Source organism: Hordeum vulgare, chromosome 1H, assembly GCF_904849725.1.
Source record: "Hordeum vulgare subsp. vulgare chromosome 1H, MorexV3_pseudomolecules_assembly, whole genome shotgun sequence".
Classification (NCBI taxonomy): Eukaryota; Viridiplantae; Streptophyta; class Magnoliopsida; order Poales; family Poaceae; genus Hordeum; species Hordeum vulgare.
This window is the reverse complement of record NC_058518.1, coordinates 448,336,401-448,342,292: the sequence shown is the minus strand read 5'-3', so window position 1 is coordinate 448,342,292 and position 5,892 is coordinate 448,336,401. Positions and strand designations below refer to the sequence as shown.

At 50.2% G+C, this 5,892-nt stretch overlaps 2 pseudogenes across 1 annotated transcript; one reads left to right on the top strand and one right to left on the bottom strand.

Moving 5' to 3' along the window:
• Positions 1–1,459: 1,459 nt before the first annotated feature.
• LOC123413607 lies at positions 1,460–3,038 on the bottom strand (annotated as a pseudogene). Its single transcript, XR_006613773.1, has 5 exons — positions 2,689–3,038; positions 2,215–2,286; positions 2,038–2,109; positions 1,830–1,901; positions 1,460–1,704 (listed from the first exon to the last, which is right to left on the bottom strand). The product of XR_006613773.1 is annotated as a leucine-rich repeat protein 1-like (transcript).
• A 721-nt stretch (positions 3,039–3,759) lies between these two features.
• Positions 3,760–5,085, top strand: LOC123400322 (annotated as a pseudogene).
• Positions 5,086–5,892: the final 807 nt, after the last annotated feature.

Here is a 5,892-nt window from a genome sequence, read left to right as displayed (position 1 = left end):
GGTTGGGAGTCGGTTTCGAAGTGCTTGTGCCCGAGGATTCCTCAGGTTGGATCGCGATTTGTCCCGATAGGACTGGATCGCCACGAGCGTCGGCAACAGATTCCAAATTTCCAAACATGATTACCTGGTTCAGAACGAAGGTGTCTAAGCGGCCTAGGCGGCCGCCGGCGTCGGCGTGTAGTACAATACTACGGAAAGTGAAAAGTTGGTCGGGGACAAAGGCGCCACTGCAGCCAATGCTGTTGTTGAACTGCAGACGAGCCATCAATCCTGATGATCACGCAACAGGCTCCCAATGAAAGCACCAACGTTGGGGCAAAAAACGTCAGATCTCGTGTAGGGGGGCCGAGTTGTGGGATCGTATTGAGGATAATAGGAGACAAAGAACACAAAGCTTCTACCCATGTTCAAGCCCTCTAGGTGGAGGTAAAACCCTACGTCTTGCCCTTGTTGTATTGATGTTGTTGCGATTACAAAGTTGATCTACTTCAAGATCGTGAGTTTGTGGGCTAAACCCTAGGGGCTATGATGTTGTGTATATGTGCGTGCTCTACTCGTTAAATTCCAAGGTTTATATAGGCACCTGTGGTATGTAGGGCTACATGAATTTCGATTACCATCTAGGGATTACATGTCTAACGGAATCTCTTCTACTTGGAGAGTACGCCAAGTCTTCAGTAGAATCTGGGATGCTCACGCTTCATCAGAAGGCCTCCGAAGTCCTTCCTCCAAGGCAGTGGCGGAGTGTGAACCAAATATTAGGGGAAAGGGGGCAAATGACTGAATATGACATAGAAAAGGCTAAGGTGATCAGAAAGGTTGTAGGATTAGTAGGGCAATTAGCTGAAGGATAGCTTTATTTGGCAGGATTTATTTTAGGAGGGGGGGGGGGGGGGGCAAGGCCCCTAATTGTCCTCAAGACGCTCCGCCACTGCTCCAAGGTGGTCCCCAACCTGGCCCATGGACTAGCCCACCTCGATTGGGACTCCTCTGTTCACGGCTCCCTCACACAGGCCGATGGCAAACTATCATGTTTTGTACTCCCTCCGTTCCTAAATATAAGTCTTCGTAGAGATTCTACTAGTAGACTATATACGGATGTATGTAGACATACTTTAAAGTGTAGATTCACTCATTTTGCTTCGTATGTAGACTCCTAGTGAAATCTCTTAAAAGACTTATATTTAAGAACGGAGGGAGTAGTGTGTAGTAGTTCGGCTGATAGCAAACTATCGTATAATTTATCGATTGTAATGATTTGACTGACGACAAATTACTTGATTCCATCTGTTAGGACAAGAGACCGTCTAGTGCTTTTCTTTGTCGTCAGGCCTTATCCTCTTTGTCGTATTTCCGACAAAAAGCTAACGGCAAAGTATGGCTTTGCCGATTTATCCTTTGACGACACTCTTTGCGGTCCGCCGGTGAGTGACAAGTCCGGATCCTACCAACACCATGCTTACACCATCAGTTAAAGCTTTTATTACGGGATGTAATCGATCTCACGGCAACGACCACATCGATCTCAGCTTGTACAAAACAGAAACTAATCAACATGTCTCCTCTGGCGCACACACACAGCTACAGCTAGCTCGCTCGAAATCCATCTACTCCATGAACCGACGCCGCCCACTACCACTTTATTTCACGCCGGCCGCCAGCGCCATCTAGCATTTCCTGCCCAGGCGCGGGTTGTTGGCAAAGCTGCACCAAATCAACAATGCACATGCATGCATGCATGCATGGTCAGCGCTCACGAGCAGTGGTGGAAGCAGTACATGTATTACCATCAACTTGATTATCAGAAGGCAGGATGTGCTAGTACGTACCTCCTCCGAGGTATGTGCTGAAACGGCCCAGATGTCGGAATCGGGCCGCAGAGGTTGTTGTTCGAGAAATCCCTGCAAGCGAAACGCAGGGTGGACCAGAAGATGGGCATGAAACGAAGAACAAGGACTGATAGACGTGTGTGACTGCAACGAAGTGCGCAGAGAACAATTGGAATGCACAGAATACATGAAGCTGAGCTCCACTTACGCATGTTGCAGGTTGGACAACCCAACCAGCTCCCTTGGGATTGGCCCCGTCAAACGGTTGTGATCGATTTCCCTGTTGATCAAATGCCAAAAGAGCCGGTCAATGCCTTTCCGGAGGCGTACGTAGGAATCACTAGTAAATTTTCAGACAGGAATAAACTGGGTTAGAGTTGCTCACAAATATTGTAGCCGGTCCAGTTTGCCAAGCTCCGGCACCAGAGGTCCGGACAGGTTCAAGCTGTTAAGATCTCTGTTAAAACAAATAAATATATCATAGGGAAAAATTAGTTCGAACAAGTGTGGTGGATAGATATGGAGTACTTCATCCGTTAGAAAATAATTGGAGCTTCAGGATTTTTCCAAGTCAAACTTTTTTGTAAGTTTGACTGGGTATACAGAAATAACACAAACTTTACAATATCATAATGAAGTAGATTTCATAATACGGAAATATATTTCATAATGAAGTAGATTTTGTTTTGTAGGTGTTAATATATTTTTAATAGACTAGGTCAATCTTAATGAAGTTTGACTTAGGAGAATCCTATAAACATCAATCATATTGGAACGGATGGTGTACCAAAAGGCACGCACGTACAGGGACTAGATCAGAATATTGCATACAGGAATGGAGGTATGCAAATCCACTCACATGCGGGTGACTCGCTTGTTGTCGTCACAGGTGATGTGGAACCAGGTGCAGGCGTTTTAGGGTCCCAGCTCTTCAATGCGCCGTTAGGGTCCTGTAGGCCCCTCCTCAGGGTCGAGAGCGCATCCGCGTCCTGGTTTGCCACCACCGGCGGCGCCAGCAGAAGGGTCGACGTGATTGCCACAAGAACAATCGCCGCTAAGGGCAGTCGTGATTCGGCCGCCATGGGTGCCATGGTGCAAGGCAGGGCAAGTGGTGATATGATGTGGGAACGGGCCGGCGCGGTAGCAGATTGTATGTGGTGTTTTGCTTCGATGAACGGGAGTCGGCTGGTGTTAGGGGTTTTAAAGAGGAGGCCCAACGAGGTGAGTCGCGGTGTGTGAGAATGACGGAGTACGTGCCATTGGCCACAATTGTTCTTGGAAATCGGTGGCATCATCCTAAAGATACTTCATATACATCGTATCTATTTTAAGATTATATCTTAAGCACTAAATGTTTTTCTATAATAACTCTATCAATGCGTTATATCTTAGAGTTGTATGTACATTAGACTTCATTTAATATGATTTTAGGTTATATTAGCAGCTTAATCTTGTAATATATTTCAGATATAGTTCACTCAGAGAGCTGTATCTATAGCCTCATTTAATGTTGAAGATATGACTATAAGGTATGATGCATGCATTGGTAGAGTTATATTTGTACACTCATCTAATGGAGAAGATATAATCTTGATATGATGCATGCATTGGTAGAGTTATCCGTGCATTGGTAGAGTTATATGTATACACTTTTAGTGCTACAGATATAATCTTAAGATATGATGCATGCATTGATAGAGTTTTACCTATACACCAATGTAATGCTAAAGATATAATCATAAGGTATAGCGCTTTGGAGAGTAAATTGTCAAAAACTGCCACATTTCGTGCAACCGTGTCCAGTAGCTACCAATTTACGATTTTGTGCGGAAAACTACCAAAATTTTCCTAATCTATGACAAAAAACTACCAAACTTTTTAACTGTCCGATTTAGCTCTTTTAACCATTTTTCTGGCAATGTTGGCCCACATGTCAGGTGCCAGGCTGGCCCCACGCATTTCATCGAACAGCTTCAGCGTGCTCCGCCTCTTCTGGCTCGCCGCGTCGGCGCTCACCGCGCTGCTCGGAGGTGAGGTACACCGTGGACCTTCTACGACGACCCGGAGGTGACGTACACCGTGGACCGTCCCATCACCGGATGGGACGAGAAGCGCGCCCAGTGGCTCCGCGCGCACCCGGAGCTGGCCGGCGGCGGCGAGGGGCGCGTCCTGATGGTGTCCGGCTCGCAGCCGGCACCGTTCCGCTCCCCTACCGGTGACCACTTGCTGACGCGGCTCCTCAAGAACAAGGCGGACTACTGCCGCCTCAACGGCATGCAGCTGTTGTACAACACGGCGCTGCTCCGGCCATCCATGGACCGGTACTGGACCAAGATCCCGGTGATCCGGGCCGCCATGGTGGCGCACCCGGAGGCGGAGTGGGTCTAGCGGGTGGACTCGGACGTCGTGCTCACCGACATGGACTTCCGCCTCCCGCTGCGCCGGTACCGTGGCCACAACCTCGTCGTCAACGGTTGGTCGCGCCTCGTGTACGACGAGGCGAGCCCATCGTGGACGGGCCTCAACGCCGGCGTGTTCCTCGTGCGCAACTGTCGGTGGTCGCTCGACTTCATGGACGCCTGGGCCGCCATTGGGCCCGACTCGCCGGACTACGAGCGGTGGGGCCCCGTGCTCACGTCCACGTTTAGGGACAAGTTGTTCAACGAGTCGGACGACCAGTCGGCGCTGGTGTACATGCTGCAGCACAAGGGCAGCCCGTGGCGGGGCAAGGTGTTCCGGGAGAACAGCTACTACTTCCACGGCTACTGTGTGGAGATCGTGGGGCGGCTCGGCGGCATCACAGCATGGTATGAGGCGATGGAGCGGCGGGCGCAGGCGGCGGGGCTGTTGCGGAGGCGGCACGCGGCGAGCTGGGAGCACGAGGGGTACGCGCAGGCGAGGGAGGCGGCGCTGGCGGGCGCGGGGCTCGCGGAGAGCGGCGTTAACGGGTGGAGGTGGCCGTTTGTGACGCACTTCACGGGGTGCCAGCCATGCAGCGGCGACCGGAACCGGAATTCGCAGCGAGGCAGGAGCCGGAACACCTCGAGCGCCTGGTCGACGAACCCCGCGCCTGCGAGGTGGGAGACGACGACGGTGTAGGTGCACGCATTGGGGAGCGCGCCCTCGCACTGAAGCTGTTCGATGAAATGCGGCGAGCCATGCTGGCACCTAACATGTGGGCCAGCCTTGCCAGAAAAACGGTTAAAAGAGCTAAATCGGGCAGTTAAATTTTTTGGTAGTTTTTTGCCACTGATTAGGTAGATTTTAGTAGTTTTTCGCACGAAATCGTAAACTGGCAGCTAGTGAGTACGGTTGCGCGAAATGTGGTAGTTTTTGACAATTTACTCCGCTTTGGGAGTGCAATGAAATAAACATCCCCAACATTTTTTAAATCACCCATCACCGGTATTTTTATATAAAAATATTATTTGCCTTAGCGTCCATTAGATATGCCTTTTATTGAACTACCCGCAACAACCCGCCATAGGATAGCTTTTGGAATGTGGCTCTCTTGTGACCATCTCTTCGAGCACAACAAGAGGTTTGTTGCAAACCTCCACGGGGAGGTATGGTGGTTGCCCGCATGGAGTAGCGCCATGGGCAGGCACGATAACGATTCGAGCTCAGACAGTTCTGAAGATCTGCACAAGAGAGACAACAATGATATAGGAGGAGGAGAATAAGGAGAAGGGTGCGGCAGGCTGTGACGAGCTTGCCATGCGACAAAAAGCAGAGGTTGGTGGAGTTCATGTTAGATGGGCTTGCGGTTCGTTGTGCCGACGTAGATCCAGGGCGTCGGAAGCCTCCCGGTCTCATATCCGCGAGCGGAGATGCTTTTTGCAAGAAGGGTCTCATTGCAATTGCAAGAAGGGTCCCATTGAAATTGCAACACGAGTCTTGAAGCAATGGCAACAGACACGACCATGAGATGAAGATGCTTTTACAACAAGGGCCATTGTCGGGGGGATAACCCCGGGGTAGGTTCATCAAGCCTGTTCCTTCATTTCCGGCCCAATGGACATGAACGTATGAAGATTCCCAAGGCCCAAGTCTTCTGACCGGC